This window comes from Haplochromis burtoni, unplaced genomic scaffold (genome assembly GCF_018398535.1).
Source record: "Haplochromis burtoni strain Fernald_Lab_line unplaced genomic scaffold, NCSU_Asbu1 Contig_518, whole genome shotgun sequence".
Lineage (NCBI taxonomy): Eukaryota > Metazoa > Chordata > Actinopteri > Cichliformes > Cichlidae > Haplochromis > Haplochromis burtoni.
The window spans coordinates 44634-56926 of record NW_024582879.1 but is presented as its reverse complement, the minus strand read 5'-3'; the positions used below and the strand labels follow the sequence as shown (position 1 = coordinate 56926).

At 39.9% G+C, this 12293-nt stretch overlaps 1 protein-coding gene across 1 annotated transcript in view; it reads right to left on the bottom strand.

Annotated features, from left to right (window-relative positions):
* The window catches only part of LOC102313542 (sodium/calcium exchanger 1), a 50857-nt gene extending 43937 nt beyond the window's left edge, over positions 1-6920 (bottom strand). The window contains exons 1-2 of the mRNA XM_042214110.1: positions 6902-6920; positions 6483-6592 (exon numbers count right to left, since the gene is read on the bottom strand). The gene's annotated coding sequence lies outside the window, so the exon portion shown is untranslated. The remainder of the gene's footprint in view (positions 1-6482; positions 6593-6901) is intronic.
* Positions 6921-12293: the final 5373 nt, after the last annotated feature.

Genomic DNA, 12293 nt, shown 5'->3' with positions numbered 1-12293 from the left:
AGTCAATGCACTTTTATTTGCCTTTACTTGCCTCATTCAAAGATATTTGGCATCCAGACTGGAGGGAATCGGACCACCAACCCTCTGAATAGCAGATGCCCTGCTCTACCACCTAAGCTACAGCCATCAGTCGTTCAGGCTGAATAAAAGTCTAAACCCAGACTTTATTTCAGACATTTATTTCTGTGCCTAACACAAACACTGAATTTGAAACTCCTCTTCTAGCGTCCTCCTAAAATAAATCGGAGAATCGTGATTAGCTGATGGCAGCTGTGCCAGCCAATTTCCCCTGGTACTGCCCCTGAACCCGCTACTGCATCCCTCTCGTGCAGTTGAGCCACACACCACATCCCACCACCATACTAACATTTTTGGGAGATTTTAGGATTTTGCCTGCCTGCCTGTCCAGTGGAGTCATGCCTTTTATATATGAGGGATAAAACTCCCAGTAGCTCAGCTATGAAATTACAGACCACTCAAAAGGTGGTGACTGCTGAGGTGCATGGAGCATAATAGTCATAATAGTCACAAATGCCCTGGCAACTCAATAACCAGCAAAACTAACCTCTGCCATTAACATCAGCGCAAAAAATGTGTGCCGGGAGCTTCGCGGCATGGGTTTCCAGGGCAGAACAACCCTGTAGAGGTAATGTGTAAGTGGTCCTATGTCTTTGAACAATGCAATGCTGTTTTGACCAAATACAGAACATTTTTAAATGTTCAAATTCTTGAAAGAGTAGTTGTCAAACAGCTAACAGTACAGAAACAGCTTTAGTGAACGTTACAAATGATCTTCTTATGGCTTCTGACAGTGGACTCATCTCTGTGCTTGTCCTGCTAGACCTCAGTGCAGCGTTCGATACTGTTGGCCATAATGTTCTATTAGAACGATTAGCGCACGCTGTAGGTATAACAGGTACTAGGCTGCAGTGGTTTGTATCATATCTATCTAATCAACTCCAATTTGTTCACATAAATGGAGAGTTAATTATGGAGTTCCACAGGGTTCAGTGCTAGGACCAATTCTATTTACATTATACATGCTTCCCTTAGGCAGTATCATCAGAAGGCATAGCAAACATTTTCACTGCTATGCAGATGACACACAACTTTATCTGTCCATTAAGCCAGATAACACACAACAATTAGTTAAACTGCAGGAATGTTTTAAAGACATAAAAACCTGGATGGCATCTAATTTTCTGCTTCTTAATTCAGATAAAACTGAGGTTATTGTACTGGCCAAGAAAATCTTAGAAATATGGTATCTAACCAGATCTAACCTTACTCTGGATGGCATTAGCTTGGCCTCCAGTAACACTGTGAGGAAGCTTGGAGTCATTTTTGACCAGGATATGTCCTTCAACGCACATATTAAACAAATATGTAGGACTGCTTTCGTCCATTTGCTAGGGATGGGTATCGTTTAGGTTTTATCCGATACCAGTACCAAATCGGTACTTTTGAAACGGTGCCGGTGCTCAAACGGTGCTCAAACCGGTGCTTAAAGAATGGAGGACACAAAATTGGTCCAAAAACCTCTCATGTTCAGCTGTTTTTTGTAAAAAGATAACAATGTTAGCCTTTTCTGCAGCTATGGGGCATATATGGTATCACTCTTGGCTGGAAGCAGTGCTTAAACAATGGAAAAAACACAAACTTTGTCCTAAACCTCTCATGTTTAACTGTTTTCCACTTTTTCTTTGGTCATTTTAGCCTTTTTGGCCAGGGTGAAGGGAGCATCTGCCATCAAACAAGAAGACAGCCGCATGTAGCTATGATGATGTTTGCTAGTTCACCTTACATGCATTAATGTAATAACGTGGTTAGCCTACTCAACGTAAATTACACACGAACAACATTAAGCTACTCACGCAGAGAAGAACGGCTGCTGCTGCCATCATCATCCGTCATCATTTCTGCTACACTGGCAGGGCTAGGGGCCAGGACTCTACTCTTCGTGTTTTTGGGGGATGTTGCATAACAGGCAACCCACCCGCAGTAAATGTGCTCGGTGTGAGGTCTCGCAGCAAGCTATCAAATACGGCGCATTTCTGGGCTTTTAAAAAAACACGCTATGCGTGTTTCATCGGATTTGAGGTGTTACCTCCTTTGACAGTATCACAGTATCAGCTTAAAGCACTTGTTGCAGGCTGCTGAGTTTGCATATTTTGCTGTGAAGTACAGCCAGACTTTTGACCGCTTCGCCTTGGACATTTTTAATCTGTAGCTCTGCTCTAAAAGAACATACGTACCTGGGCCCGCCTACTATCCTCGGAAACGTAAAATGATTGGCTAGAAGTGTATCACAGCTCAGGAAAAAAAAGCACCGAAATAAAGCACCGAAATGTGCGCTGCTTTTCGGTCTGGTTACTACCGTTTATGTCAGAACCGGTACCCATCCCTACCATTTGCGCAATATCTCTAAAATTAGAAATATCCAGTCTCCGAGTGATGCTGAAAAACTAGTTCATGCATTTATTACATCTAGGTTGGACTCTTGTAATTCATGTTTCCATAAAAGAGGGGCCTGAAAACTAAAGGCTCTGATGGACAAAGAACAAACATCAGCATCTGTGTAGAACTGATAAAAGTCAATTATCACTGCTGATGAAAGCTGTGTCTCACCACTCTTCAGCGGAAATGCCTGCAGTTTCCATGCCTGAAGAAATGATTTCAGAAGTGCAAGCATTTGAATGCTTGTTTCTTTTGACATTCACAGGGTTGTGCACCATGCTCTTAATTTGTCCCTGAGGGTCAGACTGTCAATCCAAATGTAGCAGGAGGAAGAAGAAGCCTAGAAGTGGAATATAGCTGCAAAAACATAGCGAGTAAATCAGGTCCACTTTTTGTTTTTCATAGATTTTATATAACCCTGCAACATAAGAATTCTAATTTTAAAGACGTATTTCTAGAGATATTTTTTTCTGTCTAATCTCATCAAATACTGTCTTTTGAAGACAAAAGATATAAAAATATTTAGTATATTTGTTTATTACTAAACAGCAGTCTAAGCAGAGACACCCAGACCTCCCTCTCCCCAGCCACTGCTTCAAACTCACCAAGCTTGAGGAGGTGCTTGAACACAGAGGCATTACAATTGCAGACCAAGCGAGTCGAGGGATATAACCTCTCCCTTTGAGGTATGCCCTGAGCCTTCCTCCTATTGTGGCATGCTCAAAAAACTTCACTTAAGAGGCTTCTAGGAGTCTGTCAATCTCCCACCACTCCCCTCATTCTCCAACAAGATCCCAAGATATACTTAAATTCCTCCACTTGGGGTAGCAGCTAGGCCCTGACAAGAAACATAGCTGAGAACTATGGGCTCATACTTGGAGGTGCTAGTTTTTATTCCCACCACTTGACACTTGACTCCAAACCACTTCTCCAGTGCCAGTTGGAGGCAACCACCTGATGAAAAATCAGAACCACATCTACAAAAAGCCGAGACCAGAACAAGTGGAAACCATCTGCTACTTGGCTATTCCTAGAAATTATATCCGTAAAAATTATGACTGACATTGGTGAAAAAGGGTAGCTGTGGCTGAATGGCCCTAACAAGAGGCCAGATACCTGCGCTAAGTACCCCCTACTGGATCCCCTGCAGGACACAGTCCAATGCCTTCTCCATAAAACACACAAAACCTTGAAATACCTTCGGGAGGATAGAAAATTGGTCAAATGTTCTATGACCAAGACAAAAACAATAATGTTGATAATGCAAGCACACAGTGATATGTGTACGTGGCTATATGCATACAGAACATGCACAGATAAACAACAGGATGGACAAACACACGAAAAAGGGGTTAATGCCATTAAGAGATGTGCAGGGCTCATTTAGTACAGACAACCAGCACATCAGATTATAAAACACACAGACAGTGTGTGTTTGCGTGTTCCTGTGTATCCCGGAGGTGTGGTTGATCTCCTGACTGTGATAATGTGATATCCAGCCCTTGTCTTTGATCCCCTCATCACTATAAACACTGCTGATGCCTGGTAAACACATGCTGCCATTAGCACACTGAAATGGCTGCTCTGTGTGAGTGTGTAAAACAGAGAGAGAAAGAACTACTTTTAATGAGTGTACCCAAAAGAGCTAAAGTACATTTAAGGTCATAAAACTCATTTTAGACAACATGTAAACAGAAAACTGAGGATATATCTCAAAGTCCTTAACAGTATGTGATTTATCAATCTCTGTAGTGTGTGTCAAAATAACAATATATATAAAATGGATCATTTCTCACTTAAAACCCCCCCAACAACTTTACAATAAATTACTTTGTAATAAAAAACAAGGGGGATGAGCATCTCATATGAGATAATGGATAAACACACTGGAGATAGATTCAGCAAGTGATTAAGGGCAAACACAGAGATGCAGACAAACACTAACATGCACATCTAAAGCCTAACTACATGGTGGAAGCATTGAAACTGAAATACTGTTTGATTCAATCATTAAATCAACATCATAGAACAACTTAGAATCAACATTTCAGTGTTATTAACAGGAAATACATATTGTTATAGAAAATATATTTGGGAGCTTATAAAATTTCAATTGACTAAGCTACTAGATTACAAAACATTTTGATCACTGGTTTAACTGCACCAGATTGCTTAACAATGATGTGTGAAACATTGAAGCATTCCTCCTCCTGGAAGAGTAAAGGCTTGATATGACTCAAATAGGACTAAATTAAACTTTAGGAAACAGCTTCTGTCTGTGGAATATTTAATTTTCTAGAATGTAGAAAAGCTACAAAGTTCTTCATAAAAAGTGGCTCTGTGGAATGTCAACATGTCATGAGCAAAAGAAGAACAGCCCTGTGTCACTGTGGGTTTTTCCACCCATTAATATGTTATCAGCACAGTGAATGGCTATTATCAGTCATTATGACTCCAATAGATATGGGCCAATAGCTGCTCTTCCATCTACTAGCATGCCCATTATAATCAGAGAAGTCCTGCATCAGTTATGTGTACTTAGGTAATTGTTAACCCCACAGTTAGCAGTCTGTTAGGTACTGCTTCTATATGTTTTTTTTAACCCAGTGATCCATAATCCAGCTGTACGAGAACATTTTGAATCAAGCAGTGACATTTTCAAACGCTAACAGAAAACATATCTCAGAAAGCTCTTGGCTGAATGACGGGGGGAACAAAGTAGATAAGAGAAAAAGGAAAGGAGAAGAAAGGAGAGGACAGGTGTAACTCAGTTTGCTCAGGAGCAAAAAGACTAAGAATGAAAAAAATAAAGGAGGAAAAACAGAGAAGTCCAGAAGGGAGCAACACAACTGATCTGTGTGTGCTCAGGCTGAATCCCAAATCAACAGACCTGCTAAATCAAGAGCAAACAGAAGGGTGCTGCTCTGTGTCACTTCAGAAATATGCTATAAGTGCAACTGATGCTTTGATTTTATGTTTTATAGTGTTGCCAGCTGTAAAGTGCCAGTTCTTCCTTCTAACTGCAAAGTGCTCTTGTCTCAAATATCTTATCAGGGTTTACATAAAATAAATATGATAAAAAAGACTGAAACAAAGCTGGCTCGCTGACTCTGTAGTCTCTTTTCTTTGCTTCCATGTTTGGAGATTTGTGTAATCAGCTATGCTGGCAATGTGCACAGATGCAAAGGCTCATCCAGTTACAAAGCTGAGGAAAATCATGTTGTATTGCTTACAGTGACAAGAACAAGGCTTCTCTCGTGCACTGATAACCTGATGATAAAATCTATATTTTCCCTGGATATTGTTTGAGATTTTGTTTATATGCAAAATATATTATTTTTTAATTAATGTATGTTCTTTATATATGAGATATATTAGACCATGCCCTGCAGCGATTAGTCACCTTAATTATAAGTTATGTCAAAATTTAAACAGCGACTTTAATTATCAAACAACCGTTTCCTGTGGCGCAAACGTTTCAGATGCTAAAATTTACCGCTTTTCTTCGTCATATTTAAAAGTACATTTTAAATATTTAGGCTTTTGGTTGGTGGTTGGAAAAAGCAAATTTAGAAATCATAAAATAAATTCCAACATTTCAAGAACACTGCCAAATAAACTGAACAGAGACAGCCAAATGCTCCCTCCAGAAATCATATTTTTTACTTAGTGTTTCTGGAGCTTTTTCACCACCACCCACAACTGCTTTATATTTTTCTAGTTGGAAGTAACTCCATCATTTCCCAATACATAGCACTGTAATAGAACAGTGTAAAAATGAGCTTTAAATTTTGTCAATTATACGTCCTGAACATTTGAAAACTTGCTCAGATTGAGTATATTGCACGGAATTACGATAGTTATTCTTTGCGCAGAGATAACAGTTAACATTAACAGCCCACTCAGCAACTACAGTAACAAAGGAGAACTGCGTTATAAGAATGAATGAGGAACTTATTTCTGGTGATGGTCTGTTGAATCAGGATTCATGAAAGTGCATTCTCAGTGCTCATGAGTCGTCACACCTGTCTGTTCCTTCCTGTTTCGTCTCCACTGGGGGGGTTCAAGCAGAATGTAGAAGGAGGATAGCTTATTGTACTCCTCCCGGTCTAAGATCCTAACGGTTATGGTCTTCCTGTATGGGACAACACACGTACACATACATAGAGGGAGGTGGTAAATGCATGCATGATAAACAAACATCATGGTGAGGTATATACACAAAAGGCACACACAGACATGCACACAGACAAAGGTGTAGTGGATGTGGTTGATGAGATGACGTACAGTCTGCCGCATGTTCGCTGTCATATTTAGGACACAACAGCAGGAGAACAATAAATCCCCTCCTGTGTGCCTCCATGTGTTAAGAACATGCGGCCTCTGCAGTGCGACGGACACTCTGGGGTCAAGGCTTCACTATTCGCAGGATCACGAGGCTCACCCTCTTCCTGACCTTTGGTGTCATTGCTCTCCACCAGGCGAGGCTCCCCAATCTCTATGTAGAATGTTTTGTTCTTCTCATACTCCTCGTCGTCAATTATTTTCACCTTGATGGTTTTGCTGAAGAGAAGGAGGGGGAGGAGGGAGGGGGGGGAGAAGGGGAAAAAAGGAGGAGAGAAGAAGAGAAGGCAGAAAAGTGAGGAAAGGACAGGCTGGAAACTGGAAAACCAAGAGGAAACAGAAAAGAGCAGTACTCGACTTTCCCACAGATACACGTCCAGTTATCAGGTTACATAATATTTTCACATTCTGAAGGCTGTTCTTTTGCTTTTAAAACTATGGAAAGTTTGCATATTTCCTCTGGATGTCAGACTAATCTTTATTATTATGTTATTGGAGCAGCTCACATCCGTCTGGAATGATCAAACTGATATACTCTTTACTCTGCCAGCATGATCAAAGCTCAGTTAAATCTTTCAATCCACCATGATATCAGGCATCTTTAGTATAGAGAAAAACAATCTTGAATGTTACCGGCTAAATGAACTGTGGAGAGTTTATCAACTCTGCTAGTCAGTTTGGTGAGTGAGCAGTCGTGAGACATGATGATGAATTTGTCAAATGCAATCAGTCAACTTTTGGGATGCAATGTTGACAATGCACTTTTTATTTCCACAAGTATTCCCTTTAAACCTTGGTGACTGTGGGAAACTTAAGCAAACTTAACAATTCAATTTCCATGAAAATGTGTTGTATCTGATGTTAAAGGCTGGGATATCCAGCCTACATAAAATTAAGAATGCTACATGCATATGCTATAGCAGACAAGCATTTGTGGTTCTAGCTCTATTTAAAGTGTAGAAATTCAGCACCTTTTTTAATTAGGCATATCTAAGGCACTAGAACAGAAAGATCTCTGCAGCATTATTCATCACCTTCAATTAATGCTTTCAACAAGATGAGGTCAAGATTAGCTGTGCCTTGCAATTTAACACAAGAGAAACTGGCTAGAAATTAGTACAGTGTGAACAACAAACATGCTGACACGCCACGACTAAAATAGCACGAGCAAAATAACCATCTTTCTCTCTCAAAGTTTTATTCCACTGTTGGTCTCCATCTAAATTACAAACAACACATTGACCATTCTTCCGGCAAATTTTAACAGTGTTTTGTCGAAGAACAAAGACAAGGCAGGGATTTCTTTCTTTGAAAATAGATTTCCACCAATAAAGTATACCAGCAATTCTGGAGAGAGTGTGTGTATCTGTATTTATTGTGGGAGTTGGCCTTGATCGCATTTGGCATGGCAGCTAATATTCCAGGTCACAGTGCTACAGAGTGGGGTGCGGTGAATGTTACATTTGTGTGCTGTGTGACTGAGTGCCTCTGGACATATGCTTATGAGTGTGTTTATCTTGTGTTTCCAGTCTGGAACAAAACCCATATTCTAATCCAAATCCACTACAGGCAATAACAAAGACAGCTCAAAATCTGCCCTATAGCATGAGAAATGGGAACATGAACACACAAGCTTATATAAGCGTTATCTCTCATCGCAGACCTGCAACCAATGTGGAATCGTCAGCAAACACCGTGTTAGCAGAATTTGAATCCCTCCCTCTCTCACCACTGAGCAGCCATGTGAAAAGTAAAAGGTGTATGACAGTGCATATAACAACTTTCAAATAGAAACATGTGTCAGTCTCTAAAATCAGAACAAGAAATATTCAGAAAAGAGCTTAAGGAGTAATACCATACAACAGAATTAGTATTTTATAAAATTTTGCATTGCACTGTTATTCTATTTACAGTAGACTAAAGTAAATAATGATGCCTTTGAGAGAGAAAAAAATAATAGCAGTACTACACTGTATTTCTACAGTACAATACAGTATGTGTTCTTGCTGTACTGAAGAGTCATGTCATGTAGTTGGAAAGGCAAGAAATTGAATTCAGGTAACGCTGGAGAATTTATGCAGTTAGATTACACTGTAATAACACAGTAATTAAGTGTAAGTTAGCGGAGGAATTTGTTACTTTGTAATAAAGACTTGTGATTGAGGTGTAAGTGAAAGTATTCATTTTGCATAATGATTATTATATCATTATATCATTATCCATCCATTTCATTCTACTTATCCAATTCAGGGTGATAGAGGAGCTGAAGCCCATCCCAGGTGTTACTGGACATGAGACAGGGTACATACTGGTCGCCATCTATTGCATGGTTGACACACAGAGACTGACAACCATTGATACTTGCACATTCACACCTAACACCAGTTTAGACTCTCCAATTAACCTAACATGAATGCTGCTGGAGTTAGGTAGCCTGGAGTAGCCAGAGAGATCCCACACAAAACACAGGGAAATGATGCAAACTCCACATAAAAAGGACCCAAAGGTTTATATTTACTTCTTAAATTTAGTTGATCAGAAATATATAGCAGGATAAAATGATAACGACCTGGTAATTACAAATGTCCCACACTTATCTAGCTTATAGGTTTTAGGACTGACAGCCTTAGCATCCACAGCACACCTCTTTTGTGACTGAATACACACAGCAGCTCTGATAATAATTTAATTATACACAGGAAGGCCAGGGGTTAATCATTGTATTACATATACAAATGCAGTGAAAGTCATTTCATTAAACTATTGAGAACACCAACACACACACATGCAAATGTCAGAGGTTAACTTATTACACTAGAGGGATTAGTCCATTTATCACTGTCCTATAACTGCAGATGGAGAGCATTCTCCACCCTCTGGGATGGAGAAGATCTCATCCACAGGCTGCCAGCTAACATTTGCACAACAGCTGGAACAGCTGCCTCAAGGTGGAACCATTGAACAAGACACTTGCCACTCCCAAATGATAGAGTGGAGACAGGTTATGTTTACTTTCCCCTTGTGAATAAATTCTGTTTCTACTTCCTATGAATTTACAATTACACCATCTGGACTGACACTATTGTCAGGTTTTCCTCAAGAGTAACCAACTTTGAGAGCCAATAACAGTTTTTGTAATTTTAATTCCTTTTGAAAGCAATTAACAATTTTGTGTGACCCATATTTTAAGGATGTTTTTTTTCCTTTTTTTAATATTGGCAGATTTGCACAGGATTGAGAGCACAGAACTCTGAAATTAACACAAATCACAGAGGGACCCAGAACAACAGCGGTCTCATGTGAATAGGGATCTGGGCTCCATTTTCCCCTAAAAAACAAAAGCATCAGGCACAGGCCAAATGTTTTGTATTATTACCCTCATCTGTCAGTGCCTTTGTAAAACATTCTATTAGTGACAGCTCGCGTGAATATATATATGAATATATGAATATATACTTAAGACTGAAATGAAAGGTTTTGGATTCAGGCTTTTCTTCTGCAAACTTTGAGAATGACGACTTTTCTGTTGAAACTGGCATATCCAGACAGTGCATCAGCGCAGATATAATTGATTAATAATGCAGTGGATTTATCATCAGCACCTTCATCTCCTATCCAATCATCCTGGCTATACGGCATGCTGTTTGGTTGCCATGGTGACAACATGTTTGGGTAACCAACAGGGGTGGAGAAGATTGTTTCCAGACCAATAATGTGTGTGTGTGTGTGTGTGTGTGTGTGCATGTGTGCGCGTGTGTGTGTCTTTGAGTTTGTCATGACAAGTGAGTGCATTTTAGACAAAGGCCAAATACTTAACATACACTCAACATTTTGTCATTCCCAGGCGGTTTAAAAAAAACAACTTCAGTTTTGTCAGTGGGGCTGGTAATAATGGACACCGGGAGCTGGAAGTTTGAAAAAGTAGAGAAGCCCTCATAAGGACACAGAGGGCAGAATGTGTAACAGCGGCTAAAGTCACGACCAGGCTACCAAGCTACTAAGTGACCCACTTAGCGTTTTGCACTCTGTTTTCTTTTGCTGTCTGGTCAAGTTTAGATACAAAATCTTACTTGGTTAGGTTTGGGAACATGGTTTGGTTTAAGGTATGCCCGTTCAAAATCGACCCTGCATTTTGAAAGATTGTAGCTAAAGGGTGCATTCAATATATATGACAAGTACCAACCTTGTGTGAATCTCTGAGACACCAGCAGGTTTTACAAAACTGTAGTATTTGACACCCTGAGGATGAGGACTGGCTCCCACACTACACTGATTTGTGTGCACATGTGTGAGAGGGACTTTGATAGCCTACACTGTTTGTAGTAACTAGTGCCCCTTTGCCTCTTCCTTTATAATATAATATAAAATAAAGCTGATGTGAACAAAGGTGTGTGATAGTCGCATATCAAATATACAGTTTATGGTTTTCATATAAACATGTGCACTCTATAGTCTTTTAGCTTCACCTAACCAAACACTAACATTAGCCAACTGTCAAAAAGAAGACTCCACTCCCCTTTCCAAAAGTCATATTAGTCCCCACAGGTATACAGCACACACTCACTCAGACAGAGGTGGTATCACACTTGCATGGCAGCATTCGCAAATGTATCACACTAGCACACTTTCACGCCCATGCATGAGCACACTAAATTTCAGCTGCAGGAATACAAAAATTCACACACACATGCAGATAAGCTCAGGCACGCACATTACTCCAGGGAATACAATGTGTGTACATCTGTGTATTTCCACAGAGACGTCCTCCATCTGACTTTGCTAAAGCGTACGATAAACTAAGGGAACATCTGAGCAGCTGTGATCTCTACTCCACTGCTTCTCCAACACTCCACCACTCCTCCTTTTTCCCCTTTATTGCTTCCACGTTTCACCTCATAGCCTTTCATACATAGGATTTCTGTCCATGCTGGTATAACATCAGAACTCATCCTGAAATAGCCAAACAGATAAAACAACAAATTAAACAGACAAAGAATTGCTCAAAAACAACTGACCTGAGTCACATAAACTACAAACACATACCTTTGGCACTGGGTGACCTAAATGTACCAAAATAGAATTCTCCCCCTCACTTTTCCTTTGTGGTGATCCAAGATACTCCTGTTTGGTTTCATTTTCCACAATGATTTTGTAGGTTCTAGTCTCTGGTGCTCATTGAGTTTGGACAGTTTGACAATAGTAGAGAAGACACTTAGTTACCATTTTGGAAACAGAACAAGGGAGACATCTCTCTTTTTTTTGCCTTACAAATATGAGTAATTGCTCTAAGCTTTAACTTTTCACCATCTAATTGGATCACCATAATGAGGGTACAAATTAAATATGTCTTAAAGTCTATGCAGCTCAGTGGTCTTTTGATTTTCTATCCAGTTACAGATGTGTGTTTAGCCTAAAATATATTTATATTATAGGGCACGTATGTGACACTAGCATAGCATTTTCCCTAGCCTCACACATCAACATCCCCCATA